Here is a 9,887-nt window from a genome sequence, read left to right as displayed (position 1 = left end):
GCAGTAGGTATGTCTAGAAATGAGGAGCTGATGTGACCTGAGTCCATTTACAACGTGTTTGAGTACCACTGTTTTTGGCAGAGATTGTTATGTACCTTATTTCAGTGGGGTGGTTGAAGTACAGGTATTGGGTTAGTCTGTTGGTCATTAAACTATTACACCTCTGAAAGTAAGCTATGGTTAATAAGAGTATGTGCACCTACATATCAATGGGTATTGTACATGTTTGGAATGAATTCCATGGGGTAATGTAATGGGAAATATGCTAAGGCTGAAGATATTATAGGTGGCTATGATGTCTTCTCACTTAAAAATCTATGACTTTACAACATGAGAAAAATGAATACATGATGGTTTGCTGAACCACATGCAGGATCTTCTTCAGGTTAGGTTTCGTAGATGGTTTATCTGCCTGAGATCATATTGTTAATTATGTCATTAGGTCTGGAATTCACCACAAATATTACAATCCCTTATGTGTGGAGCTTTGTAAATGCAATGTCACTAATGAATGTCAAACCTGATTCTCCAATTGGAGATGCATCCCACCCTGGGTCCTTCCAGGTTGAGCAGCCAGGTGGTAAGATACTAATAGAGATGCAGCAGATGCAGAGGACTGAGCGACCTCAAGCATTTGTGTGAAGTTGCCCTGTTTTCACAGGAAGCTGAAGGTTTATTAGGTGTGAACTAGAATGACAGAATTAATGATTCACTTGGGCACCAAATGGATTAGGATCTCAGCAGGAGCTTGTGCCTAGAGGAACCTTACAAGGTCTATGTCCTGGGACAGCAACTAACACAGTACAGAAACAAGCTCACCCCGGGGGGCCACTGGATAGGTGTCCACAGCAACTGTGCATTAAAAAACTCCAATAAATCCTGCCCTGAGTACTCAGTGCAGCAGGTGTGCTGCATCATGTCTGGCAGACAGTGGGGGAGGTCATTCCCCACCACAAGACTTATCACAGTGCAGAGATAGTTGCTGATATTCGCCACTGACACTGGAATTTTTGCCATTAGGATGATGTAGGGGGACCAGCATCATTTTCATATGCCTAAAATACAGCCATTGCTTTGTTGCCAAGTGCACATACCAAAAATCCCAACAAGAGAAGGGCAATTGCAAGCAGTCACCAGCGCTACTAGAACAGTTTTACATTTATTTTGGTAGGGATATCAAACCCAGCTAGGAAAGAAGAGTTGTAGTTATGACCACCATAGTCAGACATTTTTGTTCTGCTTTACTGATCTTTTTCATAGTAATCATGATGAATCAGACCGTGATGAGCAAATAAAAAGCTAAAACCACTAAACACATAAGGAAATCTAAAGGGCACTTAATAAAACTCCTTGATTTGCTATTTCAACTTTTAATACACTCTATCATAATTAATTTTGATGATCTTAAGCTAAATTAAAAACAACGGGTAGCACTGCATGGAAGGAAAAGTATAAGGGCACCTTAATGGAGCCACCCAATATAGTGCCCTGTAGGCAACCATAACTTAATTTAAAAGCACACTTGATATGCAGAAATACACCCAAGTAAAATGGCAGGTGATCCTCCAAACAGAATAAGAAGTAGCTGTTGTATCTACCCTCAGCCACAGTAAATTTGTATGAACATGGTGCTTTTCATTAAGCAATCAATAATATATTTTATTAGTTCCAGAACAGTGCATACAGCTCACTAGAAGCAATCTCACTCCACAGTTTTGAGTGTGAATACCACAATTAAACCAAGAAAAGATAAATTAGTTTTTCTGAAATATGGAGGTTTTTGAGTTGTAAAAGTCCAATTACAAATTAGCAAGCTGTGAATAATCAGATTTTAAAAAAAAAGAAAAAAACAAACAACAGTTTCAAAGCTGCATGAGCTTTACTTGCAAAATCCTCAAAGATTTATGAAGTTAAATAATAATTGGTGACAAATGAGACCACTGATGATAGCTGATGGAATCATGGTTTTTCACCTGTAGTTTTCAGTGTAATACCTGGTCTTTTGAGTGCACCACAATCTGTCTGCAAAACAGAGATTTGAAATATACAAAAATGAAACAGGTTTGTGCTATTCAAATTCTAACAAATACACCTGCATTTAAAAACATCTGCTCTCCCTTTCTTCTTCCAGTACATAGTGAACTAGATTTCCAAATTAATTCATCCACCTGCCCCCATTAAAGGGGGAGATATCATCTCTTAAAAATATTATGCCATTATAATACTAGACAGGAGATAACCATGTCTTGAAAATTATCAAGACTTAGATGCTGAGGATTTCTGGAAATCTTGTTGGCATACTATTATTAACTAGCACATACATGTTCCATTTGGATAAGATGCGTTCTCTTCAACGTGTCTATAATTCAATCTTGACATGGTAATTTTTAAGTTCAAAGAAGATAATTTTGTACTTCACTCTCCTTTTAGCATGTGAGAATGCAAAAATCAAATACAGTGAATATTTCATTCAGTTGAAAACTCTCAGTAAAGTGAATGACCCTTTAAAAAAATGTTAGGAAGCCAGGACACTCAGAATATCAGAAGCACATTTCAATCTGGTGGCATCGGAAATACTCAAGAGCAAGAGTGAATAGTGAGGAATGTATTTTCAGGCTTAGAGAGCACCTGTATTCTCAGGGATGAAATTGTTAGAAAATCAACTCCATAAAGTGAAAACATAAAAAGAAGAAAAAGACTGTGTCCCGAGGACTTCACAGGCTATTCATTGAATCTTGTTTAATGATGTTCATGCATTGACTAAGATATGGTTATTCAGAGACTTGATTAATTTCAAAAGTAAATGACAGAAGATTTAGAACTATAAAATCACAGAAAACCTCTGTGGAGAAATCACAAGCAAAAGAAAGAATGGCCCACAGATTGGACATTTTTCAGACTTAGAGGACTCGGGTTTAAATCCTTTTCACTGATAAGATCAACAAATTACTTTAAGTACAGAACCTACTGGTTAATAAGATAATAGAGCTGAATTATTTTCTCTTCCACAACTATTATACAAACTAGGTCTGTCTTAAGTCCAACTATCTCCCAAACCGTTCTTGACAAGTGTCTGGGAAAGTATTAGATGATCTAGTTGAAAGCTGTTCCAAGGAAAATGCTAATAATAGTTAAACTTTCTGGGTATTGCCTAAGCCTGTATCCCATCCCTATTTAATACACTGCTGTTCTTAAATCCATTGCAAATCTGTGTAAAATGCTAGAAAGACCACATTGTGCAATACTTTAGTGTTATGGGAAAGAATGTTCTGTGAAAACAGTAGATAATGTCTGTAAAATAATGAAAATCATTAATGATGTAGCTATGCAGCTCCGAAGTACAAGAACTTCTTTTAGATTCCATTTTTCTGTGCAGAAATTCTACCTTTAAATCATTCAGCAAATTTATATGACATTTTCAGTATGGATGGACAGTAGGTGTTGATACCTGTGCATTCCATGCTTCCAAAGCATAGAAGTCTGCCTTTCCATAATGCCTACACATTCCCAGGCTGGTAGAGTTAGTGCTCCTCAACAAAAACACTGCTCGAACACATGCAATGTCACATTAGATCAACCAATGTCTTCATAAGCTTGTCTTCAACCTAGGGTTTGTTTCAAGAATCACAAAGCAAATCTCATTCACCAGGAAAGGAGTTCAATCTCTCTGAAAGTTTACCAGAGAAAGATTTTTGTAATAGCATTTTAGGACCAACTTCTTGAATGTGATTCTTATATCATAATTTTTAGCAGAAATTTAAAAAGCAGAAAGCTGTCACAAATGGTATTTCTGAAAAAAAAACATATTGGTCACTTGATTTAGAAATTTAACATATATAATTACACTAGAGTTGCTAGGACTTAGACTGGCGCAATGTTTAAGTAAATTGCCACACCTCTAATCTATAGAGTTCTACCAGTATAGAATAAAGATATGGTGGTGTGAAATTGTTTGAATATTGCTGTTTTTACCACTAGTTTTCTCTGCAAACTTAGCAGATATTGCAGACAGAATCCATGCAGTGCAAATTATCCTCTATTTCAAAGACACTAGCTTCAAAATGAAGTTCATTTTCTTGCATAAATAGGATGCAATATAAACAGAGGTTCTTAGACAACTCAACATTGAGACTGAAAAATACTTTCAATCTGTGCTAGTTAGCAGCAAACAACATTATGTTTCCCTGAATGGCTATACTAAACATTTAACAAAAAAAAGTCTACATTTAGAAGCCGTAATTTGACTGGTTTCAGTTGCAAAGCCTTCTGATTACTACTATTAAAAAACTTACCATGATTCATGCCCATTTTTGAAGAAAAAAAATGTCTGAGAACAAAACCCACAACAATAACTTGTATATTTTTCATTAAATTATATTTTTCTATGATTTTGGTGGATTTTAAATGCTTTTTAAATAGATAGTATTTTTAATTTCAATTTCAATCCCACTGTGCAGGCTATTATTTTAATTTAACCAGTAAAGCAGAGGGAAAAAGAAGAAAAATAAAATCAGGGTTAAAGCATGAAGAAAAAAGGCTGGATATGAAAGGATCTTTATAAAATAAATATTTTTTAGGACTACTTTTCAGTAAGATAATATTTTTAAATGAATGATTCTGCAATTATAATGAAAATTCATTTGAAAAAAATGAGTCATTGTGTAAAATTTTGGAAGAAATCTTTCTTGCTAATTTCAGGAGGGTGGGGGAAGAAAAAAAGAATTAAACAAAAATTCACAAGTACCTCCTTTTCCTGCCCTTCTCCTACCCCAAAGTGAAACAAAACAAAAAGGCAACACTGCATAGCATCTCCAGATGTCAAAAGTTATTACCTCTTTTTTCCTTGCATGCAAGAGAAGAGCTTTGGGCTCGGGGAGTATCATGTCTAATACGTGAGTATAAAAAATTCCAAGAACACAGCTTGGAAAGGAACCATTTCAATCTCACTGTTTACACAGTACATTTACCTGTCTGAAGTTCATAAATTATATGATCTCCATCTGACATTTCCAAATCACATCTAATATGTGTAACAACATATTTAAAAATATGTTATTCAAGAGCTAGTTTGTTCTCTGTGGACCTGTTAGAGAGACAATGTTGCAATTTTCAAATTTTGGCTAGTCCATAATAGAGATATGGAAAAAAGTAATTAATTTTATGACAATGTCTTAATCAGTCTTTTCATGTTGTTGTATTCCTGGGATTATCATTCTATGTATGTATATATACATATATATATATGTAATGTTCATCCCAGTTCAACAACTGCTTAACAAAAGATTCATGATGAGAAGTACTGTAGGTGTCACTTCTCAGGTGGTTAAGAGGGTATTAATATTAAATTTAATATACCTATTATCAAATTATCAGCCCTTAAAAAAAAGAAAACGAAGTATGGATTATATTCCCTGGCAATATGAAGAGTTCAGGAAATTAAAAGTGTTTCGATCATATATAAAATATCAAGTACTGTTAGTGCAGAAGCCCTGTATCAACTTCAGCGACCCATTTACTGGTTATTCTTTCATTGTTTTAAAGGTATTATGAATTAGAGCTCTGCAGTTTCAATAGCATCAAACACGTGAAGTAGAACCCGTGTGCCTCAGTTAACCTTAAACAAGTATCGGAAAGCAAGAGAGACAGATTTAATGGATGTGATGTCATTACACTATATCATACATGCCAGAAAGAAAGAACAGAATATAATAGAATACCAGGGAAACATAGGAAAGCCATTTTTTAGCTATTTAAAGCTTCAGAAAAATGAGCCAAACCTGTGAGGAAGAGGCTGAAGTGCATGTAGTAATGCATCCTAAAATATCAAGACACTTAAGTTTTTCCATCCTCTTTAGCACTCTGTATTCAAAATCTGATGCTGTGCCAACAACCCCTAGAAAAAATACTTTTTAACTCTTACTGCAACCTGATACTGTTGTAAAGTTCACAATGAAATCTTCATTTATTTCACTACATTGTTCTGCTCCCCTTTCTAGCTAGCTACAATAGAAATTGGCCTTGATTTGCACCAATATTTGCACTATTTTTCCCAGTATCAACAGCCCCTTCATGCCCTTTTGGAAATTACTATGGCCCTAGTAGAGAAATGGCTATGTGATTCATATGGACTCTGTACAAGTTCCATGAAGCCAGAGAGAGACTTCCATCGATTTCAAGGGGAGATTACTAGACAAAGCTGGGGGTGCATGATCTTTTGACTGAACACTTTTAAACCCAGTGGTTATTTTTCCCTTTTTTTGATCTCATTCTCAATCATACCAATTCAAAACCAGTAAGTGTTGGAGTCCAGAATATGGCATCAAAGACATGTTCTTTTGTAGAGAAGTCTACATGTTATGAAGTTTTAATTTATTTACATTCTTCATGAAAATAAGACAGATAAAATCCTCTGAGCAGATAAAATAACCAAGTCTAACATCTAAAAAGTCCTGTCAGTGTTTAAGCAAAGCACCCAGGAAAACTCTGTCTTTTGAGAACAGGAGCAGAAATTTTGAAAGCAGAATCTGAGGAATGAGGTTTGAGAACTCTGCTAAGGCCGCTGAAAAGAATGCTTTCATTTTGCCAGACGAGTCCACCTTTGCTTTCATTGTCATTTCCATTATCGAATGATCTCCTTTCTGAAAAGGGATAACTAGTTATTGATTCAAATGTCAGCAGCTTAAATGCTATTAGCCAGCAGCAGCACCAAAAAGGAAGGCCACTGCATCAACGATATTGTACACTCTCACTCTGCAGGACTGCATCTCCTATTCTGTCTAGGCAAGCTTATGGCTCAGCATAACTGTGGATCTTATAATCATTCATATATTTATCCTCACAAAATCCCTGCTATTCCTCTTACACTTATTTTAGAAGCAGGCAGTACATGTCTAGGGCACAGACTGCACTGGAGCATAGAATTCCCTGAGCTAGCTCTTTCTATCACATTAGGACCATGAGCAGCAGTGTAGCTACAGCATTATGGAGGTTGGTGCAGGTCAATACTCCAAAAGATGTTTCAAGTGCTTGCATTAACCCTTGCACAGCTAATTCAAGTGTATCTTAAGCTGCCTGACAAAATCACAATGGATCCAGAAATTAACTAAAGCCTGCAAGTCAAATGATTTGTCAGATATTCCATGCTAAGATTAGTTTGAGATATCCACACAGAGATTGCTATGGATTATTTCTTTCTGTCCCAGGACAGGCTGATAGTCTGAAGCCTGGACATAAAAGTAGGCACCAAGGAAGCAGTAGGAACTTACACAGGCTCCCCTCTAAACAGCTAAGAGTGTAATATCACAAAGCAATATACATGTCTAATAAATGAGCAGGTCGATTGTGAGAAAAAATAGCAACAAATATCCTTTGTGCACAAGGTTCTGAGGATTGCTGAGAACGAGCCCTCATTTTTTTTGCCTCCAGGAGATTTCTAAATCTCTAAATAGCAATCTGAATTCCTTAGACATCCACACACACGATCCAGAGCTGGAGCTCTCTGCAAATCTCTCTCTCATCTCTAATTCAAAAGATCACTTTCTGGAAGCACTGAAGGGAAAACAGTGAGGCATTTTTTTCCCTTCCTCTTTGAACCACCTCCTATGCATTGCACCAGGGAAAGGCCTAGTTAGTCTAGACCTAATTTCCTGGGGGTAAAAAAAGTATATTCTTTATTAGAAAAAGCTGATCTACACTTTCTTGCAGAATTTAACCCTAACAAAAGGAGACAATAAGACCTAGCAGATTTATGCTTCAAAAAAAATAGTGTTTCTATTAGAACAAAACTGTTTTTCTCAAGTAACAATGAGAAGGGTTAAAGGTAAAAATTTCTCTTCTTTTTTTGGTCACTTATTCCATCTCCTGAATAAGGGCTTCTTTTGAGCTCCTGAGCACAAAAGTGCATCTGGAAAATGTCAACTAATGTATTTCAAAGTTATTATGTGAAAATAAAACCACTGAACATAATTTTTATGAACGCTTCCAAGAAAATTCACTTCCGAGACCTGGCTTGAGAATGAGCAGGAGATATTTTTCAGCCCAAAATAATTTTATGAGAAAGGTTTAAATGTTTGGAAAATATGTTGGAACTATAATTTATCCCTTAACCAACAGCCTCAGTGATGGATTACATGACCAATAGAGTGAATCTGTGTGTATAGACACGTACACACATCATTTCTTTTGTTTACCTTTGGATCAAAAATAGAATGTTACAACATTTGTTTTATCATTTTTGATCCCCCTGAGGCATCGTGACATTTGGTACATTTATTTTTCCTGTTAAGAGATGATTCCTTAATTGTTTGAAGCAGGTGGAGGAAATATTTAGCAGAAGGTTTACACTGTGACAACTATATATCGGGGAGGGAAAGGGGGAACGTGTTTGAACATGCACAGAAAGCCAGGAGTTGATTACATTTCTTTCTTCTGCACAGTCCAATATACAAGCTGAAAAAATATCATTCCACAGTGGAGCTAATAATAATATACAGATTTCAAAGGGGCCACAGGCCTCTTGTCATAAACTTTGGTTCAGCACCTAAGTCAGGTGTGAGTACTTGTAAATATGGGCAGCCTTCTTACTGCCCAGCCGTGAACACTATGCCTGATGTTCTTCCTCATAATTTTACACAGAAAAAGGTAAATTCCTCCGAAATTTATTTTGGGGGGCCATAAGTGAAAGCTCTCCTTGCATCCTGCCTCCCTGCTTCCACTTATTCCCTACTTGTGTAAATCAGGAAACCTAAAATAAAGGTCCATGTGCATGAAAGGCAGGATATGCTAAGTTCAGCAAGGAAAACATGGGAAGATCAACTTTTGTTCTGTTAGTGAGGTTAAAAGGATGTGGTAGAATACTTAAACTCACAAGCCTCAGCCACACAACTATGGCTGAATCCAGATCTATTCTCTCTAATTCTGTAATTAAAGTTTATGACCACTTTTTCTGCCTTTTTAGCAGACAGAACCTCTCTCTAATTGCATAACTTTAACTCCTAGGGAATATATTGGGATGACAGTGAGAAGAGACTTGTTTCTATCTTGCTTCTCCAAGACAGCAGACCCTGGTTTCTTGGGGAAACTCCAAATTCAAATCCACTTGGTGGAAGACAAAGCTCTAAATGCCCTATCAGGAGTTCTCCTGAGCTATTCTAATTCACAGAGCAGTAAATGGAGAAACAGCTTTCCTGAGGCTCAGATCAGTATTCTGGCCACTGGATATTAAATATATATATATATATATATATATATATATATTTACACTAGGATCAAAGGATATTTAAATATCTATTTGAGAACTTTAACACCTTCCATATGAGAGAATGCCATATTAAATGGATGAGTACGGCACAACACACAGGATACTTTTCTCAGAAAAAAAAGAAGAATTTGGGTTTCAAGCTTCTGGGAAAATTACTTTAATCTCCCAGGACTGTTTGGTAAAAGAGCAACATTATTTCCACCAGTAATACATCATATCTGTAACTATGTTTTTCTCTTTGGTTATCCTAATACAAATACCATGGTTAGCACAACATGAAATAATTTCGTTTCTGGTTTGAATGAGCAAAAACAGAGACGCTTTTATTTGATCTGAACCAATTAGGATTTTTTGTTGGTTTATTCAGACACAAAATAATTTGAATATTCAGTCTATTTGCTACTTACACAAACTCATTGTTTGAATAATCATTAGGAACAGGAACTTTGGCCAGCAAGATGGGTAACAAGTAAATGGTTAATTGGGTAATGCTATTTTTGGAGCATACACATATACAAGGACAATAAAAGATATTGCTTAAGTACCCACATGAAGCCAGTGTTATCTATAATGAACTATGAAATTTGCTGCTCTTCAAACTCCATTCAAAGTTTTTTGCCACTGCTAC

This window comes from Sturnus vulgaris, chromosome 1, assembly GCF_052056855.1.
Source record: "Sturnus vulgaris isolate bStuVul1 chromosome 1, bStuVul1.hap1, whole genome shotgun sequence".
NCBI lineage: Eukaryota > Metazoa > Chordata > Aves > Passeriformes > Sturnidae > Sturnus > Sturnus vulgaris.
The sequence above is the reverse complement of the archived record's forward strand: the minus strand, read 5'-3'. Positions refer to the sequence as shown.